Source organism: Manacus candei, unplaced genomic scaffold, assembly GCF_025592945.1.
Source record: "Manacus candei isolate 608988 ecotype Guabito, Panama unplaced genomic scaffold, ASM2559294v1 h1tg000015l, whole genome shotgun sequence".
NCBI classification, from domain to species: Eukaryota; Metazoa; Chordata; class Aves; order Passeriformes; family Pipridae; genus Manacus; species Manacus candei.
In genome coordinates, this window is record NW_026138063.1 from 8,043,518 (window position 1) to 8,057,707 (window position 14,190).

The 14,190-nt window shown below is 46.4% G+C and overlaps 1 long non-coding RNA gene across 1 annotated transcript in view; it reads left to right on the top strand.

The window, feature by feature from the left end:
- Nucleotides 1-14,190, top strand: part of LOC127468409 (uncharacterized) — a 284,645-nt gene that overhangs the window by 229,521 nt on the left and 40,934 nt on the right. Inside the window, exon 6 of the long non-coding RNA XR_007903558.1 lies at nucleotides 9,532-9,807. This is a non-coding gene — a long non-coding RNA (uncharacterized LOC127468409). The remainder of the gene's footprint in view (nucleotides 1-9,531; nucleotides 9,808-14,190) is intronic.

A 14,190-nucleotide genomic window follows, 5' to 3' on the forward strand; every position in this document is an offset into this window, starting at 1 on the left:
GGGTACATTGTTAGGACCGATTAAGGGGAGGAGGAACTGTTCAAATTTTAGGGTTCTTTTCTTATCAGGCATCTATTGAACTGAATAGCATTTTGTTTTATATCACACTTTTTATGGCCTAGGTATCTCAGAGCTCTTTACAAAACAGTCTGTTTCAATAATAAATATTACTAGAATAGTGAATGTGTAGGCACCTATTATGTGATCTGCAATAGCTCACATAGTCTTTGGCATTTGAACAATGCATTTAGGTAGTAGGGTGATGGGAATATGTAAGATAGTTTTATTTGCAAGTGTTAAAATAGATGTTTAAGAATCTTAACATTGAAACCAAAAGTAGGAGGAAAATATTTATCCTGCAGTTTGTAATTTGGTAGAACCTGCCCAACATCCACCTGGATGCAGAGTTACAGTTGGCAAGAAAAGCCAGAGCAGTAATTGTTCAGTGGAGGGATGGAGCTCTTGAAAGAAATAGTCCCAACCTACAAACATCTCACAAGTGGTTTAGGACCTCAGTTCTTATCACTGAATAGTCTTTGTTAGAGTGGTGGACCTCAGACTGAGTGGAGTAGGTCCACAATTTCAGCTAATTTTGACTGTGCATGAGGAGAAAATAGGAGGAGATGTAATAAATGCTGCGGAGGCAGTAAGAAACAGAAAAGGGGATTATAAGAAAATAAGAAAGCCAGACAGCAAGGTATCTGTGCATCTCCTTCCAAAATTGCTGGATCAGCCTCAAACTGTACTGGCACAGGGCTGTCCTCTATGTCCTCAGTAAAATTGCTAGCAGAGGCTATTAAAAAAACATGTATCTGCAACTCCGCCACCACAATTCACAGTCCATCAGAGTGGAAATTAGGGGAAACAACAGAATTAGCAAAATCCTGTATTGCCCCCAACAGAATAGATTGTCTTGAATGTGGTGCTCCTTACCAGGTACAGGTGTGACAGGCTTATAGCTACATGGATGCCTTTCTCTGCTGTACACCCCAGAATCACTTTCTGTTTCTTTTCTCTAGATTTCTGACTCTCTGTGCCCTAGCTGTCTTTTCCTGTAGTCAAGGTCTCAACCTCCATCTGCTCTCATCTCCCTTTCAGCTCCTCTCTGTCCCCCCTCCTTCAACCTGGACAACACTGCACCTCTTTTCAAAGCCTTTATTTTTAGAAGAAAATAAAATACATGAAATCTGAATGACTTCAAAACCATATTCTGGTGCTTTCTCTTGCTTCTCAGTCCACTATTGTTGTTCAGAGAGTGTATAGAGCACTATATCAAGTAATTGGGTATTATCTTCTGGACTGTAGTTCAGGCACTAAAAATAGCATATTGGTGACCACTTTGTTCCATATGCCTCCTTTATAAAAAGAGCTAAAGGCACTTTTTCAGGTTTTCCATGTTGGAACATTAGCTTCTAGCAGAGGTGCTATTCTTTTTGTGGTGAAAGCAAAATAAGTATGAGCTGGATATGATCATCACTTCCATGAAATTTCGTAAAACTCATTGCCACATGATTATTTTCTATCACCAGGTTCATACTTGCATGTTCAGACCAACGTGTCTCCACTGCTGTTGTTACAGCATTGCTTTGTTGTTCTACCATTCTTTATCCTCTGCTCTACAAGGCCATGAAGGGCACTTATAAAATTGCTCTCATTAAGGCAACCACCACGTGGGCCACTGTTGTCAAAGTGGCTGATGGTTTTGGTGTTCAGCTAGCAACGTGTCACAGGAGCCTGATTATCACAAATGATAAGCAACTGCCTTCTGCAAATCATGCTCTTACAAAGTATATCACCTGGGCCTCCAAAACTCAGGAACCCAAAGTACCTGGTCACTTTTTGCAATCTTCTCTGTGCTGTCCACCATCAGGCAGATGATCTTCAGGACTGGGCGGTGTTTTTTCAACTCTTATGGGGTAACTGGATGTGGCCTTGAAAAGTTAGCTTAAAGGCCTATTTGTTCAGAGCATCCTGTGTGCCCCTTTCTGTCTAGTTGCCAAGGGACCCCTGGAATATGCCTTTATTTCTGAAAGTCCTGTGGGTTATTACCCCACTCACTTCGGCATCAGGTTGAGCTTCTGTGCACTGGTGCAAGGTGGTCTCTTACTTTGTTACTGTTGAGAAGAAGGATGACCAACTGACAGTAAAATTGCTTGGTGATGATGAGCCCTTGGCTTTGTTACTGTGGTAAAACATACATCATTTGACAGCTGCTTCTGCATGGAAAAAAAACATAGATGATTAACGGTTTCCTGTCTTTTCTTGCTACTGATCTTCTTTGCTTATGACAGATGAGACTTAGATGTCTTTTTTTAAGTAACAGAGAGAGAAAAGGAGAATATTTAAACTTGTTCTCACCTAAGTCTTTTATGTTATCCTAAGGACCTTATTTGTAGTAGAGATTTTTTTCTGAGTTTCAGCTTTCCTAAAATTATGAGATCTGTCATTCAGCTTTAAAAGGGAATGTGTATTCTTCCCCTGCTGGATTTTTTTTTTTTTTTGTGCAAGAGGGTATAATGCTAATTTTACTTATTCAGAAATTAAAATAGCAAACAGTTTATATGAGGTGTTGATAATTACCTATATTACTGTAATGCTGTGACAGATGTTGGCAAAAAGAGGCAGAAAATGCCTACAGCTGTGCACTCCATGACATCCAGTTTATACTCAGACAGAAGGCTAACAGATGTTCTGAACTGTCACTTTGCCTAAATGTTTTTAAAGTCTAAGGACCTGCTTTATAATTCACTAGGGCCTCATTTGGTTTCACAGAGGTCCTCAGAATTCCCATCTGTGAAAATTAATGTCGAAGACTTTTATAAATCAACCCCTGTCCTTATTAGCCCTCTGCTAATAGATATTGTGTATCTGTATACTCCCGAGGCTTCTATTTTTGTGACCTAGTTATTAATTTCTATTACTTGTATTTGGCATAACTCTTGTTTTGAGAAGACACTGATTTGGATGATTCAAAAGATCGATGATATACTATTGGCTGACCTCAGAATACCTGTATTAAAATATTCTTTATTTTCTTCCTGACTGCTGTAGTCATAGCTGTAAAATGGTAACAACTTCAAGCTACTTGTTTTCCCAAAGGAAAATATAAATCTTGGTGGTATCAAAATAGAGCACTTAAACAAGCACGTTCAGCTGCCAGAGGTATTCCTATTCCTAGAAAATATTCTTATTCAGAAATATTTAAAACATTTAAGGAGTACTTTAAAAAAAATATTTTGTATATTAAATTATGCTCTTTAATTTAAAAACTGAGGTGTTACAGAAGTTTTAACATTAGTATATGCATATAGAAAAACTGAGGTTTAAAATAGTGTTCGGTCTTCAAGCTCCACCCAAATTTGCCAGCATACCTTCAGATAAGCAAAAAATGTCTCCAGTGTAAGGCAACTTAATACTTTATTGATAGTTGCCGTTTCTTTTTAAAAGCTGGATTCCGGTTATACAGTAGTTTAATAGTTTAAATATTGTGCTAACATAATCAGTGTTTGGCCTCTTCTGTTCCCCAATCCTGTATAGAAGCAGAACTCCAAATTGTACATCTTTCTGGGTTTGTTTCTAAATTACTCCCCACACTTAATTACGAGGATGAGAGGGATGCCTTATTCCTCTTTGTTATAGGCTAAGCTCTCAGTAATCCCAAACAAAAGAGCCAGTTCTGGAAGATATAGGATTTGCTAGCAGGATTATGGTCTCATAGATAACGATGTGCAGTCAGCAGAAGCGAAGCTTTATTTTAATTCAAATAAGCTAGTAAACAAACCACTGACAAGTCTGCTGGTGAGAGTAACTGGCTTCTGTTGCCACATTGGCAGCTAAATTATAGAAAATCTATTATACCCTGTTCACCATATGTTTAATTTAATACAGATACAAATTAAACTATCCACAGTGCCTATTAAAATAACAATACATATTTTTTAAATATATGAATGTTTTAAGATACGTTCCCCTGACCTTAAGAAGGGCAATGCTGATTTGGGAGACTACAGCAAAACATATGCTATAGTCAACAGATTCTCTTCAACAACAACAACAACAACAGTGAGTTGAAAAAACACAGAATATTAATAGTACAGTTTTGTAACAGATAATGAGGTTAATTGGGGTGTTTTACCTTCTAAGCATCTGCTCTTACACACTTCACTCCCCCTAGGTTCCTGGGCCTTGTATTTGATAGGAGTGCTTGATATCTAATCCGCTGTATACTTTTTAATTCAGTGCCAGCTACAGTATGAGGTTTTTACCCTTTTCCTGATGCAAATAACTATCCCTTATTTCTGCATATTCTCATTTATTAACGTTCTTTCAAATAACCCGGGTTTCTTGACCTGTCAGGAGCCTTGGAATTGCTACTCTGTAATACTTGTGAAGGGTTTCAAATTATGCATAGGGATTCCTGCTTAGGACCTGTGTTGTTCAGAGGAAGAAGTGTGTTGTGGCCCATTATGGACCCTGATTTATTTGAGGCTCTATAGTGGCTAGAAGGGGGAAAAAATGAGAACAATAAGGGCAAGTATTGTGAGGGTCTAACTAAACGTGGATGTGTCCAAATTAACTTTATTTACCTCATAAAGTCGGTAAGTCACTGCAAGTTATGAGGATCAGCAGATGTTGCTGTCATGAGGTGGTGATGGACTACTTGAAACCATACTGGAACCACAGAGAAAGAAATTAATTTCCCCAAATTCACCCCTTATATCTTAAATAAATGATGATGAAAAAAAGTGCCAGTCAGAATATTGCCAGTGAAGAGCTCTCTAGACTTCACTGGGATCCTCCTGCCAAGACTGGTGCTCTCCTTTCCGGTTCCAGCCTGCTAACAGCAGAAATAAGTTGGTAATGAAAACCTAAGTTTTGAGAAAGGACCTGCTTGTAGGTTGTGAATTATCACCTTCTCCATGGTAACATATTCAGAATTTAGCGTTAAGAATCATGTTTCCCACATCATTTAAGATGTGAGAGCGCATGCAAACTCCATGTCCATGTGTGGAATTATGAGTTAAGGGAGTTTCTGACTCCTCTGAATGTGCAACATTATATACCGGCCACTAGACTGTATTTGTATATTATCATATATATAGTATATACCATCTGCATGGGCATGAAGAATGCAGTGTAAAGTGTGTGTATATATATATATATATATATATATATATATATATATATATATTGTGTGTGCACATGTACGCCCATTGTTTATTTATTTTATTTTTATTTACCAAAACATTTTTAGAATCAATATATTTGTAAGGCAGACATAGCATACACAGGAATTTAAGAGTTATTGCAAACAAGTTTCACTTATTTGATAAATTCAGCTTTAGTATGTAAAAAAAAAATGTCCAGTTCCAAAGAAGGTATCAAGTGCCAGAGATATTCGGACAAAATACATAATATTACCAGTGCTATACTTTCTACTCTTCTTCACAGGAAAAATTTATCCTATACCATGTGGTCATCTTTCAGTAAAGACATATTTGTCACCACAGCTACCCAAAGCAAAAATATTGCAGTAATTGTTGAGGTAATAAATGAACAGGTCTTGGGTCTCCCAAAGCAATCATGAAAAAAACTAAACAGTGGAAAACTCTGCAATTTTAGGAGGCACATCTAAAGTTCCTCCATAGATTTCCATGCAGTGAAGGGCCTGCCCGTCCTGCAAACCTGCCGCTCCTCCAGAGCTGCTCTTGTGCGGTACAGCTTCTTTGCTTCTCAGTAACTGGATTTTCTACCGTCATATCCCGGAGGACAGGGGAGGGCAACCAAAAAAAAAAAAAACAAAACCTGCTATCGGTGTGTCCCGAGACGTGGTGTGTTTCAAGGCTGCGGCGTGGTGGGAAGCATGTCCATCCTTCCCGAGGAGTGTATTCCTCAGCATCCGGTGCCCGGACAGCACACCACGCCTCCCCCTCGTAGCTTTTTTGACTAGAAAAGCACGAACGTCGTTAAAGTGAAACGAGAGGGTGAGAACTTCTAGAAATGGATTAGGACGCTCCTTTGGTCGGGAAAGAAGTCCCGAAGGAAACGCGGGGTTAGCGGGGGGTGGGCGAGCGCTGCTGCGGGCCCCGCACCCGGGTCCCGCAGTCTCCCCAGAGTCCGGGGCGAGGGGTGCGGGGGCGGTGGGACCGCCGTCCCCACCCGGGACGGCCCGGGACGGGTCCCGCGTGGCCGTCGGCAGCCGTGGGCAGGCGGTGACTCGGGGCAGCCCGCTGATATTAAACTTTAACCCTCTTGTCAGCGAGCCAGAATGGGGAAGAAGGGCTTGTGCAATTCGGTGTTAACCTCTACTCCTCCGGGAAGACTAACTTCGGAGCCCCGGGGCGGGGGGGGCGCGGTCCGTGCGCGGCGGAGCCCGGCAGAGGCTGTGGCTGAGCAGTGTCGCACACGGCAAAGGCAGAAATATTGGCTAGGGGCGAAAAATAGCAGCAGCATCCTGGCTGCCCCCTCTTTTTTGAAACAGCGCCAGCGTTTCAGTGCTTTGTCCTGGGTCAGAACTCCAAAAGTCTGAAATTATTCTTTTTCTGGACACAGTTGGGAGTCAGACTCCGGCACTCAGCCCCTCTACGGGAGACCGTGTCTGGTAAACACCTTATTGGTCTGTTCAGTTTGAACACACAACTTCGAGATATATCTATATATAGCTTATTTGGGGCGATCCGTTATTTTATCTATGCACCTGGATGCAGGTGGGGGGTTTTTTCCTAGCCTAAAATGAATTGTGAAAGTCCAAATCTAGGATATTCATTTTCCCAGCCCGTAGGATCGGTCTCGACACAGAGGCTTAAGGGTACCAATGCCCGTGTGGGAGACCAGCCCTCCGCAGACCAGGGCGAAAAATGCGTGTTGAGATGCGAATTTCTTTCAGAGCCCTTCCAATCTGTGGTTCACTTTTTTACTTTTGTTTGTTTGTTTTTCTTTCCCTGCAGAAAGTATTAGAAATTGCTGCAAAGCATTAGAAAGTTGTAGCCACCCGGTCCACGCACTGCTGATTTCGTTTCTGGTTATCTGCAAAATGAGCTTTAAGCCAATTTCGTGCTTCAGGCTAAAGAGTGGGATTCGTATTTCCCTCCTAGATGCGTGGCATTCTTGGAATCTCTTTGTCAGCTTGCCGTAGGATGCTGCTGTAATTTGTCTGGAAACTCTCTCCAAAATTTGTATACAGCGGTTAAGAACGACGTAAGATTTCTGAACCATCGGGATATTCTGGCTGGAAAGAGAAAGAGATATCATCTTTCACTGATAAGTCAGTATTTATCTGTTCAGAACCTTGTTCCCATTTAACCCAGAGAACCACCGTAGGTAGCAAAATACTCATTTCCTGCTAATTTCTTTCCTTCACTGCTCTGAGAAATAAAATACATCTTCAGGAGAAGCGGTACTTTCTTCGCGAATCTTAGGAAAGTTCTTATACGATTCCCTGAACTTTGGCACGTTTGGATCTTCTATGCCACTTCAGCCCCCCCCCCCCCCCCCCCCGCTCCTCCTTAACATGTAAAGGCTATTGCAAAATGACAGGAGGTTGGTTGAACTCCGTGCCCGGAGGTGAGCTCTGCCACCCTCCCTGCGAGCCTCCTCTTGGCGTTAAGCCTGGAAAGCAGAGCTCGCCCGTCCCCGGCAGCGCGGCCCCCTGTGCGGGAGCTGCGGGGCCGCTGCTGCGGGCGCTGCCGGCGGGGCCGCGGCCGCCGCTCCGCGGCCGCCCCGGAGAGGCTCCCCGCACCCTCCCCGCTCCGGCGGAGCGAGCTGGCGCGAAGATGTTTATCCTGAGATGGAAAATGGGTTGTTGAAAAACAAGCCATGTGCAAATAGTTTAATTTTCCGTTTTGATGCTTATCTTTGTCTCCCGAATTTCATCGGAGAGGCTTTAATTGGCGTGTGGGTAATAGTTCCTAAATAATCCCTTATTAGATGACTTCAGACGAGTTGTGAACCAATAACGTCTTAGTCCTAAAAGTGAAAGTAGAATTTGAAGGCTCAGGTCAGTTTTTGTCAAAGGGCTCATTTGAGCATCTTTTAGTTTGCTGAAAAAGCTAATTAAAGAACGTTTGAAGGTTAAAGTCATTATTCCATGCTGTTGTCGTGCTACAAGTGAGCCGAGTTTTGTGAAAACACAAAGGGCAGAAGTCACAGAGGTGGATTACTGTCAGTCCAGGCTACAGAGGCACAGAGAACTGTGGCATTAATTCCTATAGAAAGGTAGACAAACACAGTCACTGACTAACAACTTTCCCGCAGAGCCCCATTGTCTAAGCACTTTCTTCTGCTTTGGGGCTCTCTTCGAGTTGCTACAGTCGTAACCAGATCCCAAACTAGGTAACTGGGCGACTTTCGGGCGCAGAATTCTTGACCTGTGAAACAATTTCCACGACAAAAAAAAAATCGTTGTGGGTCTTGGCTGTTCCCTCTAACATTTATTTCCCCCTTCAGCGGTGCTAATTTATTCATTACTTGACAGAAAGTTAGCAACGCACCAGAACTCTGCTGGAGCCCGCAGCACCCTCGGCACTCGCCGGCTCCCGGTTGCCGCTGCCCGCTGCGCTCCGCAGCCCGCGGTCCCGGCGGGGGCACACCCCGAGCCCCGTTTGTGGGGGCGGCTCTGGAGGCTCTGAGGAACTTTACGGGCGGCGGCGGCGGCGCGCAACAGCCGCGCAAAACCCGCGCAACAGCCGCGCTGCGCGGGAGCTGCGCGCCGCGGAGGGTGTTGGAGTGCAGGGAAACGCCGCGCGCCGGAAAATCCCGTGGGCTAATCCCGACGGCTGTTAGCACCAGTTTGCGCCTTTGTGTGCGCGTGTGCGTGGACAGCAGATTGCAAAGCAAGGCACACAAAGATAGGCGCGCACAGGCACAGCCGGGGCTGCTCAGCCTCGCCTCCCCATCGCCCACTGCCTTCGCGCTGAGCCCCTTTGCCCCGCTGGCTCGTAAAGTCTGGATTTTTAGGTCTGGCCACGACTACAGATCTCCCCAAATTCAAAGAAACAGATGTTTGGGCTGATTATGGATGGGGGGAGGGGAGGAAGGATCCCTGCAGCTGCAACTCAAAAAAATATATTGATAAAATATTTCAGTGGTAATAAATACGCAGAGATCAGCTCGACCTTGCAAGGTCTTTATTTTAATTTTTTTTTCCCCCATATACAAAAATCTTTATCAAACCTCTATTCTATGCCTTCAATAAACAGAACCCATTACCTCACGGCAGCTTTTGTTGGCCTGTATACAAGCGAGAACAAAATGGTTATTCAGGAGAACGCTTTCGATTTTTATTGTGTGTAGTATGCACAAAGAGCAGTGTTATTGTATTAAAAAGAACCATCTGTAGCAGAAACAATGGCATCAAATTATCTTTGAATACCCACTGCAAAAATATAAAGCTTTTTTATTATTCTTCTGCTGTACGGTGGGGGACAGAGAAGTGACTTTTTTGTTGTTGTGGGTGCATTCTTATAACACACACACGAAATCAGCCATTTGGATTTTTTAAGCCATAAACGATTTTTTCCCCTCTTGTTCCAGGGACTGCAGTTAAAAGCTAGGGCTAGGACTTGGAGGATGTGTAGGCAAACGGAAGGAGAGCCGAGAGAAGAAAAACCGAAATGGATTCATTCTCTGTCCTGGATGGAGGAGGAGAGGAGAAAAGAAGGGGACGTGCGAGCTTCCTTCAACTGCCTCTGTCCGGTGAAAAGTGTTCAGACCCCCGGGGCTGCGCCGGGCTCCGGAGTCCGCGCGGACTTTCACGTTGAGCTGCCAATCAAACCGCTCACAGCCACCACCCTGCTCTGGCACCGACATGTAAGTAGCTGCAGCACAACTTTGACATTCACAGTTTTTCCCCCCTCCTCCCCCGTGACCTTTAAAATGATCTGGAAGTGTAGCTTCCCACCTACGACCCGCCGGCCCGAGCTCCGCCGCCTTAACCTCGGGGAACTCGCGCGCGGGTTTGGGGTCGGCTGAAATTGCGCGGCCGCGCAGCGCCGAGCGCACGGCTGGGTGGAGGCGCTCCCGGTCCGCAGGCTGCCTCTGCCCTGCCTTCCCCTCTCCCCGGGAGCACACGGCCCGCGGAGAGCGCTGGAGCGGAGCCGGGACGCTCCCCCGCCGCGCCCCGGGGGTGTTTCAGACGGGGCCGCTATTTCGGCGCTCCCCGCGGAGCGGCGCGCAGCTCCCGGCTGCGCAGCGCGCATCGCTCTGGGCGGCGGGCGCGGAGCCACCGCGGCGCTCCCAGCGCTGCGCCGCGGGTTCCCCTCGCCGGGAGGTGCGTCCGCAGGGCCGGGGCCGTGCGCGGGGCGCGGAGCGGCCGCCGCGGGGGCTCCGGGCGCGCAGCGCTGGCGGAGGGCCCGCGGCCGCCTCTCTCTGCCGCCCCCTGTGGGCGGCGCGGCGCGTTCCCGGCCCGATCCCTCCGGCGGCGCGCAGCGTTCCCGGCCCCATCCCGGGGAAAGGGGGGATCAGCCCGGCGGGGCTCCTCGGGCCTCGCACGCCCAAGAAGGGGGTACACCGGGGGGGGAAAGGCGGCGCATGGCCGGGCAGCGCTCCGGTGATAATAAATCATCCATACGTTTGATTGCCTTCGGATGCACTTGGGGCTGGGAAAGGACCGATTTTGACACCTGGGCTCATTATAATACTGTTTAAAGAGAAGCTCTTTTTAGATACAGTTAGTAAAGTTGAGGTTGGACTTCCCCCCTCTTCCTTCCCCCCCCCCCTCCCTCAGCCTCGGCCCTTTTTTTTTCTTTTTCTTTTTTTTTTTTTTTTGGTAAGAATTTGGTAGATAAAGGTTAATCTTGGGCTGAATGATAGAGCTGTGATTGACAAGAGAAAAGGTGTTGAGGGCAGGTCGAGCTGTCTTATTTACAGCCCACTGCTTGCTATAGAGCCTTTGTTAGGACTGGAAAGCTAATTTAGTGCTGATCAAAAGCACCACAGAGTTAAAGGACTGGTAATGACTGCTAATTTCATTTCAGCCTCATACATCCCCAACTGCTGTAATTAAAGACGTGCTATTTAAATACAGGTGAAGGGGTTTTGTAGTAGGGGGAAAGTGGGTAGCCGGTTACAATTTTATTTAGTGTTAATATGGTAAAAGTCCAACATTTGATTTATGATTTTAGCGATTTGCTTTTTTATGCTCTTCTGCCCCTGCGGAGCGGAGCTGGGCGGTAGGGCCGGCCGTGCAGGGGCAGGGTGAGGACAGCGTGCTGCAAGCGAGGGATGCGAGCTCCCTGCTAGCGTGGGGTTATCTTATTTTTAATTATTCCCATCAAACGGCAGTCAGGAAACATCGGGAGCGCTAGGGAGAGGGGAGATGGAGGGGCACGTGTCAGCTTTTAAGTGCCTCTGCGGAAGCTCGGGTCCTTATATTATTATTATTTTTAATTAAATTATTTTAGCACTCCACGGCTGGTTCGCTGGCTCTGAGACGATGTAATTTCACAACCCGATATAACAGTTTCTTTCTGGGGAAACATCAAAGGATTGAAAGCTCTACATTTCCGTAGTTGGTTAAAATTGACAAAAAAAAAAAAAAAAAAAAAAGAGAGAAAGAATTTAGCCTTTAATCTCTTTTTATCCACGACGACTAAAGATCTGTACTCGACCCCGCTCGGCTCTGGGCTCCCCGGTTTCCCCCTGGGCCCCCCCGGTCCCTCCCGGACCCCCCCGGGCTCTCCCGGACCCCCCCGGGCTCCCCCCGCGACTGCGGCCGCTCCGGGCGGGAGGCGGCGCCCCCTGTCGGCCGCGCCGGGGGTGCCCGCGGGGAATTCCGCGGGAGAGACTCGCCCGCGGGTGGAGCGGGAGCGCCGGGACGGCATCCACGGCGAGGCGAGGAACCGGCCCATGGAAGCGTCTTGGAGTCTCTGGAGTGGGGGGGTTAAAGTAAGCACGGTGAGGTGCAGGCAGGGTGAGCGAATAGCCCAGCCCAGGAGCCGCGGGCAGGGAAGCCGCCTCCAGCTTGTGCTGTTTGCTCTGTGGGTATACAAACGTGACCAAAAAGAAAAAATATTAAAATGCCACGGATTTGTTTCTAAGCAGAGCTTCCCATAAGCCTGGGTCTTATAGAAATGTCAGTGTGTGATGCTCTCCCGCGCCCAGGCAGAGTAGAGGTGCTGCTGCGGGACCCGCCGCCCCGAACGGGCAGCAGGACATCCCCGAAAGAACATCTTCTTTATTGTCAGCGTTAGGCACAAAAATAAGGATTAATTTTTCCTCGTTCCCAACTTCGGTGTTCCAGTGCTGTCAGCAAATGCCAGCCTTTCAGAAGCTCGTGCTTATGTTTTCCTCCGAAGGTGTCTTAAGTAAGTCAGTGTTGACAGGTGTTGCTTGTGAGCAGCCTTGAACGTTTCCTTTTCATTAAGGAAACATTTTGTAAAATGACATATGTTTAAACCCGAAGCAATAAAGTCGTCTCAATCCCCCCCTCAAAAAAAAAAAAAAAAAAAAAAAAGGAGCAAAATAAACACCCCCTCCCCCAATTCTGGAAAAGGAAGAAGCGCTATCTTCAGTGAATGCCTGGAGTGCGTTTTTATTTCCTCGTTGCGGAAATGACAGATTTAAAAGAAATCTGGTGATACAAAACGATTAACCAAAATATGTGACGGGCTGCATTGTCAGTAACTTTTTAGATTAATTCTCTACTTATTTTGTAGGCACCCGCGTAGCTCTATGTAGTGCGTTTAACGGCGGTATTTGCGAGTTGCGGTAATACCCAGCACGGTTTATGCGTCTTGCGTGCGAAGAGAAAGACTAATGGAAACCAAATTATTTCTGCTAAATTGGGGTTATTTTGTATTTTCTGTTGACAGTCTGGATGAAAGTCATAACGCCACAGATTTTCTATTAGAAGAACCCTATGGTTGTTGGTCTCACAGTAAACTTTTCACTTTAGAAATTATATTCTACTAGATTTTTATGAAATATTATTGTTTGTCGCGCTGAGTATACTGACTCCATTCTTTCAGTTTGATCTCCTCTCCAGACTCCTAATAAGGCAATTCTGTAGTAAGAGCGCCCAAAATAAAGACATGGCATTTTCTATAAATAATAGTAAGAGCCCTGCACAGATTTCCTGCACAAGGAATTCCCAGATTTCCTCTACTGTTTCTTTAGTTAGCATGTGTTCGGTATACACAGCTCTGAAATTAAGCAAAAATATACATCTGTATAGATCTGCTAGTTAGAAACAGAGATATTATATGTCAATTACCACAGGAAACGGAAAAAATGCAGAGCGGTTCGTACATACGGTTTAACGTCAGGAGGCACTTTACAAAAAATTTAGTGACTCCTGCCGAAAGGTGAATGATTAACCCGGTTCCAGGAGAGGGGCTGTTAGTGCTCCCCTTAGAAACAGCAGTTGTGAGGGGGCTGTAAAGGGGTCGTAAACTCCCCCCTCTGAAAGGCAGAAGTTGGCACATAAAGTCAAGGGTCCCGACTGATCGGTTTAACCAAAATGCGGTTTTCCTGGGGGCTCAGTCGGTAACTCAGCTGCCCGGTTTTATTCCGCGGACTTTACTCCAGGGAGCAAATGCTGTAAATCTGGGATCGGGTCCCAGGCTTGGCAGACAGCTGGCATCAAGGGGGGGTCAGCTCTATGCTCAGCTGGCAGCAAGAGGGGGTTAGCTCTCTGTTCAGTCTCGTTCATCTCCAATTGGAGGAAAAGTGCATTTTTAGTTTATTTATATCTTTTGGAAGGAGAATTTTTTTGGATGCCGGCATTTCCTATATCTCTCTCGAGCGGTGGAAGGGAAGAGTTGAAGAAACAAACCAGAAAAACAACCTCAAATGCCAATTTCCCACTTCACCTTTTCTTGCGTTCCCCTTGAGCCTGTCCCTGGCACCTGCTGGCCTGAACACCCGCAGCTCTGCCCCTCCTCTCCCGCCGCTGGAGCAAACCCAGCCCGTGGGCACCCCCACGGATCTTTCTCCTCACAGTCATCTGGACCCACCGGGAAAGCTTCCACAAGGGCAGGCGGGGTGTTTGGACAAGCCCCGCTGACCAGTGATTTCCACAAAAAAAAGGGTTTTGACACCCCTCGGACAGCACCCCACACCTCAACCCAACCCAACCCAGCAGTGTTACAGGTCATTATGTGTCTAAAGCGCTTCTCCGGCCGCTGCTGATCGCAAACACATCCATGGCCTCGGCCCGGGTGGAGGATGTTCGGGGAATCAGGCGGGCTCCCC